Genomic DNA, 20,648 nt, shown 5'->3' with positions numbered 1-20,648 from the left:
AGGGGCAAATATTTAAAAAAATAGAGTATTTATGGCTAAGAGATTCAAAGTGAGTTGGGAGGTCATTCCGGAGGTTTCACTTAACCAGGTCTCAGGCAGATTTCACAAACCGCCACAGTAAACAACATCTCAATCAATGACTCCAATGAGCTCCCAATGGCTCTAAGCTCATCCAAAAACCATAGGCAGGCCACATGGTCTTATGAAATCAACACCCCTCCTCAGCAAGCCCTATCTGGAAATACATAAAAATCTATTTCCCCGATACAGCATAGTTATAACATTTATAATTCCCCTAATCATGATTCTTCTAATCTTTTTATTTGAACCTATCATTTTCTTTTCTTTTTTTTCTTAAGATTTTATTTATTTATTCCCCCCCTCATCCTGGTCATCTGTTCTCTGTTTCTGTTTGCTGCATTTTCTTTGTCCGCTTTTGTTGTTGTCAGCGGCATGGGAATCTTTGTCTCTTTTTGTTGCGTCATCTTGTTGTGTCAGCTCTCCGTGTGGGCGGTGCCATTCTTAGGCAGGCTGCACTTTCTGTCGCGCTGGGCAGCTCTCCTTACGGGGCGCACTCCTTGCACGTGGGGCTCCCCTATGCGGAGGGCACCCCTGCATAGCACAGCACTCCTTCCGCGCATCAACACTGCACATGGGCCAGCTCCACACGGGTCAAGGAGGCCCGGGGTTTGAACCGCAAACCTCCCATGTGGTAGATGGATGCCCTAACCACTGGGCCAAGTCCATTTTCCCCTATCATTTTCAATGTACCTGTTAAGTATATTTCTCAGAGACTTAAGTCTTCAGATTGTTCATATGCTGGTTGAGCCCTAAACCCCAGAAGAGCTGCAGCCAACTCCTACTCTCCAGTTCTTATGGATTACCCTGGATAACTAATGAAACAATGATAAGGGACCAATCTCACCCAAAAAACAAGGGGCATCTTCAACTGCAAGCAAAACAATTCCTTTTATTGCCCCATAATATCTATATTCCTTCTCAGTCTGAAGCAGCTGGAGTGGACATCATCCCAAATACCTTAAGATGGAGAATGAACAAAAATAGGTGGGGAGTGTAACTATGGATCAAACCAGATTTACTATTATTGTAGCTATTATAACTATTAGCTTATATTACAGGGTAACACTGATATTTTAAAAATTGTTTAAATAAGAAGGTGAGCTCCTCTTCAGCTTTCAGTCACTGCCAAACCTCTTCCAAAAAATAAAAGTAAATATAGGATTGCAGGAAGATAGTGAAAGAATAACAGACAGAGCTGAATGCTCTTACAAAAACTAGAGAGAAAGTGCCAAAATCTGTCTGAAGGACCTGCTTCTGGGGTCAGCACACCAGGACAGTGCTATACAGCTCCCATGAGAGTAAGGGACAAACACCCAAGGGCCAAAACAACAAACATAAGTTACCAAGCCCCCGTGGCAGCCTGGAAGGGCTCCCTTTCCCTACCCCCAAGATAAAAATCTGGGATAAAACACCTGGCTCGCTGCACCCTACTGAGAGGGAACAGACATCTTCCTTCCTGGCAACTGTATCAAGGGGAAAGGGAAGGAATGCCAGGGTGTTTTTCTTCAGTGAAATGACCAGCAAAACATGCTGTGAATCTTCAATCTGGAGATTCAACACAGGAACACAGGAAACCCCAGAGTGAACACCTCTGTGGAAAGGTATGCTGACTAGCACCATCTGCTGGCCAGTCTGGAAATTGCATGGACAAAAACTGTTGCAGCTCTCTCTGTATCCAACCCCTGGGAGAAAATCTGTGCTTCACTAGTGAGTCCCGGGCCCAATTTTAAAAACTTAAGCTGGGCAATTTTAAATACTGAGAATAAGTTGAACTAAGTATCAAAGAGAGCAGTGAAAAAAAAAAAAGATGAGAGAGGGAAATTAACCATCAGAGTAAATTCATCAACATATTCAGATACCTAGACATCAGCAAAAAATGACAAGCCATATTAGGAAACAGGAAGAGACAACCCAGTCAAAAGAACAAACCATATATCCTGAAGAGATACAGGATTTAAAATAATTCATCAGTGATAATCATACAACTCTCCTATACCACTTCAAAAAATTGAAAGAAAATTTGACCGAAGAAATAAAGTATATTAAGGAGATACTGGGAGAATATACAGAACAATGAAAGCCTGAAAGGAAAAGTAACAAACCTTATGGGACTGAAAGACACGATGGACAAGATTAAAAATACATTAGAGGTACATAAGAGCAGATCTGAATTGCTTGAAGACAGAATTAGTGATTTCAAAGACAGAACATTTCTGAGCTGGGAAAGACAGAACAGAAAGAGAAGGGAATGGAAAAAATGGAACAGAAAAATGGAACAGAGTCTCAGGAAATTGAATGGCAATGCAAAAAGCACAAACATTCACAATATTGGTGTCCCAGAAGAAGAGAATGGAGAGGGAGCAGAAAGAATATGTGAGGAAATAATAATCACAAAGTTCCCAACCCTTAAGAAGCATATAAATATCAATATCCAAAGACAATGCACCACAAACAGAATAAATCAGAACAGACCTACCCCAAAACACCTACTATTCAGAATGACAAATATAAAGATAGAGAGAGGATTTTGAAAGCAGTACAATGAAAACACAATAAGACTAAGTGCCAACTTCTCATCAGAAACCACAGAGGAGAGAATAAAGTAGTATGATGTATTTAAGGTCCTGAAAGAGATAAACTGCCAGCCATGAATTCTGTATCCAGCAAAGCCGTCCTTCAAAAATGAGGGTGATGGAATGTCTTCTTAGACAAACAAAAATTGAAGGATATGTTACCAAAAGATCAGATTTGCCAGAGATACTAAAAGGAGTGCTACAGCCTAAAAGAAAATTACAATGGCAAGAGATCTGGAGACAAGTTTAAAAATGAAGATTATTAGAAACAGTAAATGAAGACAGTAGAACGATATGACAACACAGAGTTGAAGGACAAAATGGATGAAGTAAGTTTGCCTTAAAATAATAACACTGGATATTAAAGGACTGAACTTCCCAATCAAAAGACAAAGACTGATAGAATGGATAAAAAAATATGAGCTTTATATATGTTGTCTAAAGAGACCCACCTCAAAAGTAAGGACACACATGCCTCTTCTGTCACTTTTACTGAATGTGTGGTTGGCCCTGGGGTTGATGTATGCTCAAGAGACTTGAATCCCTGGACTGTCAGTGTGCCAGCTGGGCCCTGAGCTGCAGCAGAGTTGCAACACCTACTCTCCAGCTTGTTGGACTTACCCAGGTCACCTAACAGGGAGGTGAGGATGGTCAAGCACCACATCAGGGAACCGAGAGAGTCTACAACTGCAAGCAGGAGAATCCCACCCATCAGCCATGTGGGATCTAAGCCCCCTCTCGATTTAGAGGTGGAGTGGACATCACCATCCCAGGGTCTTCGGGTGGAGGAATAAAATATGGATTAGAGTGGACTTATTACTATTCTACTATAGAATTACTGTGACTCTAGCAATGGAAGAAACTATATCATTGATGTAGAGACAGTGGCCACGGAAGTTGCTGAGGGCAGGGAGAGGGAAAAAGAGGTAATGCTATGGGGCAACTTCAGGACTTAGAGTTGTCTTCAATATTGCAGGGACAGATGCAGGACATTATATATCCTGCCATAACCCACTGAATGGATAGGGAGAGAGTGTAAACTACAATGTAAACTAAAATCCACGCTGTGTAGCAGTGCTCCAAAATGTATTCATCAATTGCAATGAATGTGCCACACTGATGAAAGAGGTTGTTAATGTGGGAGGAGGGGGGTAGGGGGGTGGGGAGTGGGATATATAGAAACATCTTTTATTTTTTAATGTAACATTTTATGTGACCTATGTATCTTTAAAAAAAATAATAACTAAAAAAAATTTTTTAAATAAAAAAGTGAAAGTTTGGAAAAAGGTATTCCATGCAAATAGTAACCAAAAAAGAGCTGGAGTAGACTAAGTAAATGTAAAATAACATTATAATATATGAACAATAATTACTCAGTGGAACCGGCAAAGTGTTTCTGTGATCAGTATTCTGTAATTTTTTTCATTTCATTTCACTTGCTTTTAATTGAGGGGAACTGGAGAAGAGATATTTTTTGGATACTTCATTTGTATTTCTTATTCATACTCTTTAATTAAAATAATCTATCTGGATCAATAATGACTTAGCATGACTACTATTGACAAAATTTTGGGTTTTTCTGCCTCACAAAATTATGAGTTGCAAATTGTTATCTGCTATAATTCATTCCAATAAAATGTGAAAAATTCCCAAATAGGAATTTGATTATTTAGAAAGAATTATGGTCTAAATAGAAATTAAATAATTAAACCAATAATTTATTTCATTCTTAGAGATTACTATGTTCAATAGTTACAGCTGTACTATAAAAATTAGAATTATGTTATAAATAATTTCAATTATATTTGAATTATTATATTTATAAACATTTGTTGCTATGCTATTTTTTTAATAACTGATTATATTAAATCTAACCTGGCCTTGCACTCTCATTTAAACTTGTAATTTCTTTCAATCTGTTTTTCCATTTATATTACAATTTTACAATAAAGGACCTTTTAACAGCTAAAACAAAAAAGCCACTGATTATATACTGATTTATATTATATAGCATGTGAATATATCTACTAAAACTGCTTAATAAAGAAATAAATAATTGTGCAAGAATAGCCAGAAATTGCAACTATGTACCAGCACTGGAAACAGACTGAGAGGTGAGAAATTTTCTTGTCTGTCTGTTTTTTTGTTTTTTATTATTATTATTGAAATCATGAAAATGCTTTAATAATCACTAAAGTGATTAATGCACAACTCTGTGATTATACCAAATACCATTGATTATATAGGCTTTGGATAAATTGTATGCTTTGTTAATATGTATCAATAAAATTGGTTTGTTTTTTTAAAAGTAAATATAAAAAACCTATAGAGACAGAAATAAATCCATGGTTACATAGGGTTGGGAAAGCACAGAGTGATTGAGAAGTGACTGCTAAAGGGTATGGGGTTTTTCTTTTTTGGAGTAATGAACATGTACTAAAACTAAAACTGACTGTGGTGATGAATGCAATTATTATAAAAGCCACCAATTGTGCACTTTGGATGGACTGTATGGTATGTGAATATACCTCAATGAGATGGCCTCAAAAAATATTTTAAATAAATAAATAAACAAACAAACACCTTCCACCAAAGCAAGTACAGGACCAGATGACTTCCCTGGTGAATTCTACTAAACATTTAAGAAGAATTAACACCAATTCTTCTCAAACTCTTTCATGGAATTTAGGAGAACACTGCCTAATTCGTTCTATAAATTCAGTATTATCCTTTAGTGAGTCATTTTAATATTTACAAGGAACAAATGAGCAGAACAAGACTATATCAGATGGGTGTGTACAATAGCTGCGACTTAAAAAACATACCAGTTATTTGTAACTGGTAAGTATAAAGAGAACCAAGGGCCCATTAAATAAACCTTTAAAAAATAAAAATAAAAATAAAAAAATAAAAGACAGCCCATTAAATAAATCTTTAAAAAAAATAAAATAAAAATAAAAGAGAACCAAGGTAGGACTCAGATGACTTTACAACCAAGGGAGTACACAGGGCATCAACAAATCAGAGGACCAAAAAAAAATTTTCTACACACACAAAAAATTATAGATCTCAGAAATATCTTTGAGTACAAAGAAAATTTCAAAGTCCTTTGAATGATGGAGTATTATTCTTATACCAAAATCAATATCCCTTATGAATACAGATATATATGAATACAAAGAGATGTAAATATCCTAAAAAAAAAATAATAGCAAACCAAATGCAACAGCACAATAAAATTATTAGACACAATGATCAAGTGAGATACATCCCAGGACTGTAAGGGTGAGTCAACATAAGAAAATAATATACTACATCAATAGAATGAAGGGGATAAATCCACAAGATTATTTTAATAGGTACAGAAAAGGCTTTGACAAAATCCAGCACCCTTTCTTGATTAAAAACACCCAGAAGGAACTTAGATCCCACATATGATGGATGCAATTCTCCTGCTTACAGCTGTAGGCACTCTTGGCTCCCTAGTGTGGTAGTTGACCTTCACCTCCCTGTTAGCTGGCTGGTGTAAACCAAAGGGTAGGAGTTGCAAGTCTGTTGAGGCTCCGGGACATAACCATCCCAGGATTATGGATTAGAGTAGACTTACTGATATTCTACTATGGAACTATTGTGATTAGTAATGGAAATCATAACACTGATGTGGAGAATGCAGCCACGGTAGCTGCTGAGGGTAGGAGAGGGAAGAAGAGATATGATGTGGGGGCATTTTCAGGACTTAGAGTTGTCCTGGGTGGTACTGCAGGGACAAATGCTAGACATTGTATGTCCTGCCACGGCCCAGTGGGTGGACTGGGAGACAGTGTAAACTACAGTGTAAACCATTATCCATGCGGTACTGCAGTGCTCCAAAATGTATTCACCCAATGCAATGACTCTGCCATGATGATGAAAGAGGCTGTTGATGTGGGAGGAGTAGGGTGCGGGGGGTAGGGGTATATGGGGACCTCTTATATTTTTTGAATATAACATTTTTTTAAAAAATTAAGGAGGAAAAAAAAAAAACACACCCAGAAAAGAAGGAATAGATTGGAACTTTCTCAACATGATAAAGAGCATTTATATATATGTTAAAAAAAATTAAAAATTAAAAAAGAAATAGCTAACATCATACTCAATGGTGAGAGACTGAAAGCTTTCCTGGTAAGATCAGGAATAAGACAAGGATGCCACTGTCACCACTGTTATTCAGCATGGTATTGGAAGTTTTAGCCAAAGCAAATAGGCAAGATTAAGGGAAAAAAAGGCATTTAAATTGGATAAGAAAGAATCAAACTTTCCCTATTTGCAAAAGATCCTATGAAGAGAAAATGCTGAAAAATCCATAAAATTACTGGAGCTAATATACAAATTCAGCAAAGTGGCGAGGTACAAGATCAACTCACAGAACTCAGTAGTATTCCTGTACACCAGCAACAAACAATCCAAAAAGGAAATCAAGAAAAATTTCCATTTACAATAGCATCTATCTAAAAAATAAAATCTTTAACCACGGTTATAAAAGACTTATACATTATACACTAAAAACGACAAGACTGTTGAAAAATATTAAAGACCTAAATAAATGGCAAGACATCCCATGTTCATGGATTAGAAGAGCTAATATTGTCAAGATGTCAATATTACCCAAATTAATATAAAAATTCAATGCATTTCCCATCAAACTTCCAGCAGTTCTTTTTTTTGTTTTGTTTTTTTACAGAAATGGAAAAGCCTTTCCTCAAATTCATTTGGAACTGAAAAGAGCCCCACATAACCAAGACAATCTGAAAAAGGACAACATTGGAGAACTCATATTTCCTGATTTCAAATGGTACCACAAAGCTACAGTAATCAAACAGTGTAGTACTGGAATAAAGATAAACAAATAGACTAATAGAACAGAATTTAAACTTCAGAAATAGGCCCACACAAGTATGGTCAACTGATTTTCAACAAGAAGGCTAAGTACATGTTGTAGGAAAAAAATACTCTTTAATAAATGGTGCTGGGCAAACTGGATATCCACATACAAAAGAATGAAGTTAGACCTACATCTCACATCATGTACCAAAAAACTCAAAATGAATCAAGGACCTAAATATAAGAGCTAAACTACAGAATTCTTAGAGGACAACACAGATGGAAATTTATTTGACCCAGAACAATACATATGGATGGAGAGAGAGAGAGAGGTATCATATGACAAAATTAAACTAGATCCTAGGTCTTCTGGATCTACTGGTTGTTACCATATGGCCTTAATTCAGGAGCTCTACATAAACATATTTCCTAGAGTTGTAATTTCAAAGCAATTTGCAGTTAGGTATTACCAATACTTCTGAAGTTCAGAATGAAGCTTTTAGAATTAGTGAACTAATTAAGGAGAAATAGATGATCTTAGCCTTTGTTGATAAGAGTACTTTCTAAAATGACATTTAAATTATAAAAATAGTACACCTACATTGTAGATAATTTAAAAAAAAACAGAAATGTGTAAAGGAGATACAAATTATCCATAAATCTACACAGAAATAATCACTGTGAACCTCTAGTTACACATTCTTTTGGCCTTTTTTTCTGTATATATACTGTGCATGATATATAAATATACTTTCACTTCTGCTAACATGAAAGAAGGGACTGGTTTCACCATCCCATTTAAAACCAAAGAAAACCAAACAAAACGTATAAAATATTAGTCTTTAAGACATCAGATATCAGGCAACAAATGGCAGTGCTTCACAAGAGATGAGCCCTATGATTGACCAAATTCCCTACACTGAGAAGGTTTCTAAACTGTGATGCAATGAATCCTCTAGGCTGAGGAGATGGAACTGGGAGTCCAAGACAACTAGAGTTCCCTGGACAGTATGTGAGAGGAGAGAGCTCCACAAAGAGAAAACAGTGGATATCTGCTGAGGGTACCTTAAGAATTCAGTAGAGTATTGATTACATGTGACGAAACTACCACGGCTAGGAAAAGAAACCATCTAAGAGAATTATAGAGAACAGTAACCAGTGCCCACAAAGGGCTAAGAACAGAATCTACACTTACCGGCCACACTGGTAACGTCACAGCGTTAGAGTATTCAGAAGTAATGGAGAATAAACGCTACTAACTGTAGCTCTGGTCTCAACAGAGCAAGACCCAAAAAGATTAATCTGCTTTTAAATAACTTAAATGCAGGCTAAAACAATGCCAAGTATTTGTAGGAATATAAAAATATCCAGGACTCGACAAGTTAAAATTCTGAATGTCTAGCATCCAATCAAATGTAACTTGGCATGCTTCTAAAGAAGCGGGAAAATATGAAGCAAAATGAAGAGAAAAATCAACATATGACAACTGAAGAGAATTGACACAGATATTAGAATTAACAGAAAAGGATACTAACAGTTATCATAACTCTATTCCTTATGTTCAAAAATTATGTAGAGATAAAGAAAATATAAAAAAGCTCCTATCAAATTTCTAGAGATAAATGCTACAATGTCTGAGTTAAATGCACTGGATAAGATTAACAGCAGAACCTTTTCAGAAGAAAACATCAGAGAATTTGAAGGTACAGCAATAGAAACTATCCAAAATGGGACACACAGAGAAAAAGGGATCCAAATAAATGAATAGAGCATTAGTGAGCTTTGGGTCAATAAGCAGCTTAATATAATGTAACTGAAATCCTGAAATGAGAAAGGGAAGAGGAACAAAAAATATATATTTGAAGAAATCATGGCCAAACTTTTCTCAATTTTGATGAAAACTGTAACAGCCCCAAGAAACTCAGTGAATACCAAACACAAGTAACATGAAGAAAACAACATGAAGGCACATGATAATCAAAGTGCTCAAAATCAATAATAAAGAAAAGATCTTAAAAGCAGCCAGAGTAGATGGATAAGGATTGTGGCTAATAGTACAAATACAAGAAGGTTTTTCTATGAATTTGATTAACTGTATATCACTATTACAAGGTGGTAAGAATAAGATGATGCATGGGAAATTACTTTAATGTAATTTATGGCCTACAGTTAACAGCAATATTGTAATAGTCTTGCATCAATGACAGAGAAAGTACTATATCAATGCTAAGGGTAGATACTAGAGGAGTATGGGATTTTTTCCTACTGGACTAAGAAAATATTCAAAACTCACTGGATGATGACTGCACAACTCTGAGATAAAACTGAGAGCCACTGAGTGTACACTTTGGATAGATTATACAAGGCATGGGACTGTATAACACAGTGCACCATGTGGTGGATGATGGACTGTGGTTAACAGTAAAAATATGAGAGTGCTCTCTCATGAACTATAACAAAGGTACAATCCTAATACATGTGTTAATAATAGGGGTGGTATGGAAAAAATATACCAACAGTACACTATGGATCATAGTTTATAGTAATAGTTTGATCATGTTCTTTCATAATCTATACCCAATGTCCTACAACAATGTAAGGTGTTGGTGGAGGGGTGATATATGGGAATTCACATATTATGCATGATTGCTTTGCAAACTCACAATTTCAATAATATAATTAATTAAAATAAAATAAATACAGATAAAAATGTTAAAAACATGATAGAGCACGAAGCAGAGGTGGGAAGAATACATAGATGGCAGGGATGATAGAACATTTGGAAAAAATCAAGATATGAGTACTGAAAATTATGTAAGACAAGAAATAAGGTAACTTAATTTTAGGAAAAGGGACGTAAGAGAGAAAACGTAAAACTTACAGAAAATCCTTTTGTATCACTTGGCTCTTCAGTGAATAACACTTACATGGTCAACTTCATAAGCGCTGATTTTTTTTTTAACCAATATGATGCACAATATAGTTTGTTCATAGTAATGTAATCATACAATATTTGTCCTTTAGTGTCTGGCTTGCTTCGCTCAACCATGTCTTCCAGGTTCATCCATGTTGTCATATACTTTATGACTTCACTTCTTCTTCCAGCTGTATAATATTCCATCATGTAAATAAACCACAGTTTGTTTATCCATTCATCTGCTGAAGGACACCTGGGTTGTTTCCAGCTTTTGGCAACTGTGAATAATGTCCCTATGAATATCGGTAGCACAGATTATTAATGTAACTAAAGAGTGATGGGAATTCCTTATTTATTTTTTTTAAAGATTTATTTTTATTTATTCTCCCCCCCGCCACCCTGTTCCCCCCATTGTCTGCTCTCTGTGTCCATTCGCTGTGTGTTCTTCTGTGTCTACTTGTATTCTCATTAGGCTGCTCCAAGAACCAATCCTTGGACCTTCCGGAGTGGGAGAGAGGTGATTACCCTCTTGCGTCACCTCAACTCCCTGTGCTGCTACATCTTCTTATTTTCTCTCCTCTATGTCTCTTGTTGCATCATCTCATGGCACCATCTCTCAACATCGGCCAGCACTCCTGCACAGGGTGGCTTTCCCGCACTGGGCAGTATTCCCACGCAGCAGGGCACTCCTGCACAGGGCGGCATTCCAGTGTGGGCCAGCTTGCCCTCACCGGAAGGCCCTGGGCATCAAACCCTGGACCTCCTATATGGTAGATGGGAGTGCAATTGGTTGAGCAACATTCATTTCCCATCCCTTATATTTTTATGTGTAACATTTTGGGTAATCTATCTTCTAAAAAAATAAAAAATATATTTTAAAAATTTTTTTTTTAATTTTTAAAAAGTACAAAATAAAAGTGATGTAATTATATAGGAAGATGAAGCAGGGGAGATCAGTGATACAAGCACACTGAACCCTATTCTATCATAATCAGAAGTTTATAGTTAATGTCTAAACTTGATTAATCAAGAACTTGTCATTTAATTACATTATTTAGTAAAATAATCTAGAAGGAACAGCTACAAGAGTTAACAGTGATTGACATTAGGGAATGAAATGGATGTTGGAGAGGGTCAGAGAACTGCCAATTTTCATTATAAGGAGAGTGACCATATATACTCGTATACTCACAACATTTCTGGTTTATGACTCGTGTCCCATCATCCCATTTAGCTTAATATGTGTCCCAGGCAAGAGTATCAAAAGTAAATAAATACAGTCACTTTGATTACCAAAAAAAAGAAGCTAGATTAAAGAAGACATTATATACAGAGAAAGAAAGATAAGGATGACAGTGGACTTCTTGGCAGAAATAATGCAAGCTAGAAGACAGTGGCACAACATTATTAAGGTACAGAATGATCAGAGGACTGAAAGAAAATTTCAACTTAGAATTCTTTATCCAGCAGAAGTATCTTTTAGAAATGAAGGCAAGAAACAGCATTTTTCAGACAAATGAAAGCTGAAAGCAGACTCACACTACAAAAAATGTTTCCTTCTTTCAGGCAGAAGGAAAATGACACCAGATGGAAATACGGATCTACACAAAGGAATCAAGAGCAAAGGAAGTGGTTCAAATTTGGAGCTGCCACCAAAGCAATGTGAATCAGCATGAGATACTGGAAGGCTGAATGGTTGGAAACTCTTACTGAAGTTAGCATCGAGTGTGACCAAATGACACATAACCATTTTAAAGCCTTCCTTGGGTCACTGTGCATGGCCCTGATTATATCTTATGCCATCCAAGGAAAGCTGCTTGGTAAGAGGGGAAAGATATGATGAAGGTGGTTCCACTGGCTAAATAATGTAAAAAGACCACTGGGCATATGGCAGGATACCAGGAGCATTGGTTTTACTCTGAAGCTAACTGGCATTTTTATTTGGAAGATAGAAAAATCACTAAAGACAAGGAAAGTAAAGCCACTTTTTCTGATAATTATGATGTAGAGTAGAGAGTCAAGACAAGACATGGTGCTCAGAAGGTCAAGAGTAAAGAAGACTCCATATGCTCCCATGATTGCATATAATGCTCTTTCAGGAACAGGGGATAATTGGATACACCTCTGAAATCGAGCTATGCTTCATGGGAGTGTAAGTGCAGCTACTGAAACAATTGTGAGCTGCCTGTTTGGACTGTTTTATGGCCTCAAAAAAATTCTCAAAGGCTTGTACCAGGACCTCAAACACAAGGAGAAACTAGAGAACTTGAGTGAAGCTCTTTATCACCTGTCCTCAGAAGAAAAGTAAAGCCAGTTCTGCCATTCTCCCTTCCTAAAGAGACTCTTCTAAATTCTAGTTGTCCCACTAGTGTTCAAAAGTAAGCTTTACTTTGGTAATCTCATTTGTGTACGATTTTCATCTAGCAAAGAATCCATACATAATGGGTAATAAATTTTAACTTTTCTCCTCTCAATTTCAGAATCCCAACTGCTATATAAAATATACTGTTTGTCCTTATCCTAACCCAAACCTAGTACACTGCCATTACATCAAATTTGCCACACTTGAACCTCCAAAAGCAGTGGTTACAAATAGTCTCAACAACAGGTGTATTTAATCTAGTACAAAACTAATGCTACTTGCTGACTTATTTCAACAAAATAAACCACAATAGCTCCTCATCTGTACCTCCGCTATTTGAAAAAGCCTTCCATCATCCTATTTTTCTACCTCTTAGACATGTATTTTGACAAGTGGCAAACTTGTTGCTTCCTCATTCATCCATTAATGATGTGTCAGTCTCTTACTAGCAGGATGATACATTTATATTCTTAATGCAGACATTCCTACAACTCAAAAATCAATATTGGCTGTATTTGGGATATACCCGAATAGCAATGCAATTAACCTCCCTAGCCTATGTTTTTTATCACATCAGATCTTTAAAACAACAGCTTTCAGGAAAACTTACACAGGAAACCAGGAAATAAATACCCATGTGTAAAAAAAAAAAAAGTAAAAAGCAGTGGAAAGACATATTCAAAATGCTGAAAACAGAGCTGCCAACCAGGAATTCTGTAATTATGCTAAGTAAAAGAAACCAGACACAAAGTACTACATATTGTTTGACTCCATTTACATAAAATGTAACTATAAATAAACATACAGAGATGGAATCAGATTAGTAACGATGTATAGCAGGGGAAGGACAGAGGATTAAGAGGTGACTGCCAAAGGGTAGGCAGTTTTACTTTCTGGAGTAATGAAAAAGCTCTAACGTTGATTGCAGTGATGAATGCACAATGGTGATTATACCTAAAGCCACTAAGTGTATACTTTTTTTGTTTTGCTTTCCTTTTTTCTAAATGTACACTTTATATGGATGGTGTGGTATGTGAATATGTCTCAATAAAATCGCTTAAAAAAAAAAGCTGCCTTCATTTTCTAGGTAAGAAGAACCAAGGAACTCTATCTGGAAAAAGCTAGAACCAGTATGAGCCACCCTACTAGGAGCTGGGACTATTTTCAAAAGAAGTTGCAAAGGATAGGTATCAGTTCTTCCTTAAATGCTTGATAAAATTCACCAGTGGAACCCATCTTGTCTTGGAGTTTCCTTTGCAAAAATGTTTTCAATTGCTGAGAAAAATAAGGGAGGGATTAAGGCACTCTCAGATAAACAAAAGCTGAGGGATTTTACCAGCACTAGCCTGTCCTATGAGAAATGCTAAAAGGTAGCTCTGCAGGTTGAAAGGAAAGGACAACAGACAATTGACTGAAGCCACATGAAGAAATAAGATCACTGGTAAAGATAATGACATATATAAACACCATATATATATATATAATATTATATTTATATATAAATATAAACACCAGTACTACTGCATTTATAGATTGTAACTACTTTTTACTTCATACAGGATCTAAAAGGCAAGTGTACAAAAATGTAATGATAAATCAGTGGTTTGGGACCTATAATGTATACACATGCAATTAATGACAAGAACTACATAAAGATAGAGGGACAGAGGTGTACAGGAACATAGCATGTGTGCAGTATTGAAGTTGAGTTGGTATCGAAGCAAACATGATTGGAATAGATTTAGAATGTTAAATTTAATCCCAATGGTAGCTACAAAGAAAATATCAGACCATATTCAAACTCAAAGAGGCAAAGTAGAGTACGGGTTATAGGGGTGGAGGGCAGAGACAATGGGGAGTTGATGCAAAATAAGTATATTTCTGTTGTAGGTGAAGGGTAATGTCTGGTAATGGATGGTGGTAAGGGTACTGCAACAAAATGAATGTGGTTAATCCCACTGAATGATATCCTTAGGGATACTCCCAGGGGCTGGGATGGGAAGGTTTATGTTATATATATGATGGAAGAAATGGAGGGAGAGGGGCGGGGGAAGGGAGAGGGAAAGAGAAAAAGAAATTAAGGGAGAAATTAGGAAGGGAGGGAGAAATTACAGAAATAATGACAATTAAATGCATTATATAGGGTATGTAAAAATGTTCGGATATTCGTTGGGTATTGTCATAGTAGGCAGAGTTACAAATGACAACTGAGGGAGTCCTGAGTTCCTAGCCAGGGGAGCTCTACAGCAACAATCCCCCAAGTGCAATGGCAAAGACCATTGCCATTGCAATGAAGGACGGTCCAATGATTGGCCCCTGATACTGATGACTATGCTTATGAGCCTCTGTGCCTGAAATTTCAACTAGGCTTAGAGCTGCAGGGTGCCTAAGAGTTACCTCCTGAGTAATCCATGTTACTCAAATGTGGCCACTCTCTAAGACAAACTCAGCATGTAAATGCATTACCCTCCCCACAGTGTGAGACATGACTCCCAGGGAAAAGCCTCCCTGGTGCCAAGGGATTACTACCAATCACTAACTGGTGACACAACTAGAAAAAGACCTTGCATAAAAGGGGAAAATGATGAAGATAAATGAGTTTATATGGCTAAGAGTCTTCAAAAAAGAGTTGGGAGGTCATCAGAGGAGTAGCACTTACACACGCCTCTCAGCAGGATCCCAGAGACAGCCAAAGTAGATACAACCCCAGGTACTGGTGCTCCTGAGGGCTATGGAGACACACAGGTTCTATGGTCATGGCAGATGGCTCTGGAGTTCAGTGCCTTGTCCATGGGCCCTACTTTGGAATTTGTTCCTGAGTGCGATGGAGTTGGACTCAGACGTGACCTTTCTACACATGCCTCTTCTGTCACTTTTACCGAACCTGTGGTTGGCACTGGTGTTGGTATATACTCAGGAGACTTGAATCTCTGGACTGGCCATGTGCCAGCTGGGCCGTGAGCCTCGGGAGAGTTGCAACTCCTACTCTCCGGTTCATTGGACTTACCCGGGTCAGCTAACAGGGAGGTGAAGATGGTCAACCACCACACCAGAGAATTGAAAGTGCCTACAACTGCAAGCAGGAGAATTGCATCCATCAACCATGTCGGATCTAAGCCCCCTCTCGATATAGAGGTGGAGTGGACATCATCATCCCAGGGTCCACAGGATGGAGGAATAAACTATGGACTAGAGTGGACTTACTGGTATTCTACTATAGAACTGTTGTGACTAGTAACGAAAGAAATTGTAGCAGTGATGTGGAGAATTGGGAAATGGGGGGGTGGGATGTGGGGTATATGGGAAAATCTTATATTTTTCAATGAAAAATTTTTTGATCCATGTATCTTCAAAAAAATACAATAAATAAATAAATAAAATGAAGAAAAAAATAAATGCAATATATGACACAAGACCAGATCAAAGATTGGAAGAGAAAAGGTTCAAAAGGACATTATTGTGACAAAAAATTGGCATACAGAATGTAACATTTATGTAAATGCAAATTTCTTGAACTTAGTAACTGTACTGAAAGTGATTACATAAGTGAATATCCCTGAAACACTTACTCTCCAGTTCACAGGACTTACCCAGGTCAGCTAACAAGGAGGTGAGGATGGTCAACCACCATACAAAGGAACCGAGAGAGTCTACAACTGCAAGCAGGAGAATCCCACCCATCAGCCATGTGGAATCTAAGCCCCCTGTCAATTTAAGGGTGGAATGGGCATCGCCATCCCAGAGTCCTCAGGATGGAGGAATAAAATATGGATTAAAGTGGACTTACTGGTATTCTACTATAGAATTATTGTGACTCCAGCAATGGAAGAAATTATATCATTGATGTGGAGACAGCTGCCAAAGGAGTTGCTGAGGGCAGGGAGGGGGAAAAAGAGGTGTGATATGGGGGCATTTTCGGAACTTGGAATTGTCCTGAATGATATTACAGGGACAGAGGCAGGACAATGTAGCAGCTTGGAATTATTGATGAATTCAAAAAAGAAAAACTGGATTATTGTATCTCTAAGAAAAAAAAAAGAAAAAGGAAAAAAAAACTGTAAAAAAAAGTGAATATCCTTGTTCATAGGAAATGTACATGGAATTACTATATGTTCCAAGAGCATGATGTATGTAATCTGCTCTCAAATGTTCCTTAGATAGATATATTGGGGGTGGATGAGGTTGGAGGCAGGAATGGCACACGGGACAAAATGTTAAAATTGGTGAAACTGGTGTTCTAGGGGCACGGGGGTATGTTGGAGTTCTGTGTATGGGGTTTGTAATATTTTTGTAACTGTCCTGTAAGTTTGAAATTTTTTTTTTAAGTTAAAAATATAGAGTGTATTAGAGAGTGATAATGTTATGAAAAAAATAGAGAATAAATTAGATAAGAAAAGTGGGGATGGAATGCAGGTGATGGTTTGTTTTTTTTTTTTATATAAGGGGATCATGGAAGGCTCTATCAAGAAGTACATTCTAAGCACAGACCTACAGGAAATCATAGAGTTTTACAGTTTTCTGAAGCCCTCCAGGAAGAGAAAACAGCAAGAATAATGCATTTGGGAAGGTAAATCTTGGCATGGTTGAGGGAAACAAGAAGTTAGAATATCTGGACTGTAAGTAACAAGGAGGGGAGGACTGGTAGAAAATGAGGCTGGAGAGCTAATGAGGGTATCAGAGGGTTTTGAAAATCATTGTTAAGGACTCGGGCTTTTACTCTGAGAGAGATGAAAAGCCACTGGAAAGTTTCAAGCAGGAAAATGCAATGATCTCACCTTCAGCATAAAAGGATCATTCTAACTCTTCAGGAAAGAAAAGACTAGAAGGGAGTAAGTTCGAAAGCAGTGAGACAGGTCAGGAGGTTACTTTTATAGGCCAGTTGAAAAATAAGGAGTGGCTAAGACTAACGTAGTGGTAGAGATCATGCGATGTGGTAAGACTCCAAATATATTTTGCAGGCAAAGTTCACATGATGTGATGTTTCATGGAAATGTATTCAATAATGATATCTCCAAAGTTCATGATCAGAACAAATGGAAGTACAGAGGTGCCACCTACTGAAATAAGGAAAATCAGTTTGGAGAAGGGATGGAATCAGGAGTTTAGTATTATATATGTTAATTTTGAGATGGCCAAAAAGCACATGGAAAGATGTGCAACATCATTAGCCATTAAGGAAATGCAAATCAAAACACACTGAGGGGAGCAGATGTGCCCGCCTCCCACATGGGAGGTCCTGGGTTCCGTTCCTGGTGCCTCATAAAGAAAAAGCAGGCAGACAATGAGCAACAGCAGCAAAGAGCGATGAGCAGACAATGAGCACAGTGAGCACAAACAGTGAACAAACAGACAAGGTAGTCATCTCGGGGTTGGTAGAAACCACCTCATACCCACTGGAAGGGTTGTTACTGAAAAACCAGAAAATAACAAGTAACTGGTAAGGCAGTAGAGAAACAGAAACCCTGTATATTGTTGGTGGGACTGTAAAACCCTGTACATTGTTGGGGAAGCCATTGTAGAAAATGGTTTGGCAGTTCCCCATAACTTTAAACATCAAACTACCATAAAACCCTACAATCCTACTTCTAGGTGTATACCCAAAAGATTTGAAAAATGGAAAGCAAGTATTTGCAATTTTCATAGCAACATTATTCACAATAGCCAAAAGGCAGACGCAATCCAAGTGTCCATCAGATGAATGAATAAACATAATATAGTATATACATATACTTGAATATTATTCAGCCATAAAAAGAAAGAAGTTCTGCTATATGCTACACAACATGAATGAATCTTAAGACATCATGTTGAGTAAATAAGCCACACATAAAAAGACAAATATTCTATGATTCCACTTATATGAAATAACTAGAATATGCAAATTTATAGAGACAGAAAGTAGAGTACAGTTTACCAGGGGAAGGGGAGAAGGGGAATGGGCAGTTAATGCTTAATGCATTCAGGGTTTCTGTTTAGGGTGAAGAAAAGTTTAGTAATGAATTGTGATGAGGGTAGCACAACTTTATGAATGTGATTAATACCACAGAATTGTATACTTGGGAGTGGTTGAGATAGGAAACTTTCTATTGCATATATGTTACAATTTTTTTTAAAAAAGACTAAAGCTGGAAGGTAGTAGAATCAAACTATTTGTCTATATGTGGTAGTATCTCATACAAACTATCATGAACATGACTACTGATATTCTCATGATGGGGAAATATGTTTCCAAAGCTATGAGGAATTTATAGGTAGCTCAACCTAAATTAAATAGTTACCAACCTATTTATATTTTGCATTTTATTTTAAAGAGTCAGTGATCATAAATTCTAGACTAGGGCAATAATATCCTTCAGAAGCCCCTAACTTGGTCACCAGCCATTTGATCAAAGGGAGCCATTATCACAGAATTCCTGGATTATATGATGCAGCTCCCAATCCTTTGGCTAATATTATTAAACATAATTAATTTTGCCATCTTAGGTTAGTTATGCTCATCTGCATTTTTATAGTCAGGGAAACTTACAGAAACACAACAAAGGTAGTCACCTACATACTTTCATATATGAAATTAAGCTGACTCTTAATTATTTCTTTCCATGGAAATAAATATCTCAGAGTCATTTATGTATCTCTTAATATAATTTAACCTTTCTTATTTTGGAGGGATAATCATAGACTTTTAAATAAATTTATAGAGAAAATCAGAAAAAAAAAAAGATAATGACAATTAAATGCAATTTATGATCCTGGACTGGATCTAATAATGAAGGTGAAATGCTCAAACTGACATCATTGGCACAAATGAAAAAATGGGAATACTGTGTACTATGGATCAACATTAAATGTCTTGAGCTTGATAACTGTACTTTATGTAATTACATATGTGAATGTCCTTGTTTAGAACATACACATGAGAGTATTAAGTGTTAAAGGAGCCTGATGCATGCAAACAACTCAATTGTTTAAAAAACAGAGAAAAAGAAAAATGGAGAGAACTGATAAAATGATATAACAATTGTGGCAAAATGTCTGGGTAGAGGGTTCATTGGGATTCTCTACATTGCCCTTGTATTATTTTTGCAAGTTTTCTCTAAGTTTGACATTATTTCCAAAAAAAAATGTTTAAGGGAAAAACGTGAAGAAGAAATAAGACTTTCTTAGACAAATAAAATTGAGGGACTGTGTCGCCTGTAGATCTGCCTGGCAAGAAATGTTAAAAGAAGTTCTTGAGATAAGGAAAATAATATAGGTCAGAAACTTAGATATACATAAAGAAAGGAAGAACACAGCAGAAGGAATAAATGAAAGTAAAATAAAATCTTGTCTTTTTCTTCATCTTAACTGATCTTAATTATTCTAATTGTACTAATCTCATTTGTTCAAAATAATAATAGCAATAATGTATTAGGAAATTATAGCTTATGAATAAATAAAATTAATGACAGCAATGTTATAAGGCTTGGGGGGAAGAACCAGGAACACAATATTATAAGGTACTTGTGCTACTTGTGAGGTTGTACAGTATTTTTTGAAAGTAGACAATTTGTTGTAAACATATATTGCAAAGTTTAGGTGAATCACTAAAAAGATTTTTAAACGATGTGCAATTGATATAAAAGGAAAGAGAAAATGGGACGATATAAAACACTCAGTTAAAACCAGAGAAGGCAGAAAACGAGGGCAAGACAAAAAGAAAAGAAACAGAACAAGGGCAATGAATAGAAAACAGTTACAAATATGGTAGATATTAATCCAAATATAGCAATAAACCTTTAAATTTGAATGGTCTAAATACAGTGACAGTGTGGATAAGAAAATAAGACCTGGCTATGATGTGGACCATTGACTATGG

The 20,648-nt window shown here is 36.7% G+C and overlaps 1 protein-coding gene and 1 pseudogene across 1 annotated transcript in view; one reads left to right on the top strand and one right to left on the bottom strand.

The window, feature by feature from the left end:
- NEK1 (NIMA related kinase 1) overlaps positions 1-20,648 on the bottom strand; it is a 250,427-nt gene that overhangs the window by 169,362 nt on the left and 60,417 nt on the right.
- LOC139438905 (inactive ADP-ribosyltransferase ARH2-like) lies at positions 11,981-12,739 on the top strand (annotated as a pseudogene).

Source organism: Dasypus novemcinctus, chromosome 1 (assembly GCF_030445035.2).
Source record: "Dasypus novemcinctus isolate mDasNov1 chromosome 1, mDasNov1.1.hap2, whole genome shotgun sequence".
Lineage (NCBI taxonomy): Eukaryota > Metazoa > Chordata > Mammalia > Cingulata > Dasypodidae > Dasypus > Dasypus novemcinctus.
The sequence above is the reverse complement of the archived record's forward strand: the minus strand, read 5'-3'. Positions and strand labels throughout refer to the sequence as shown.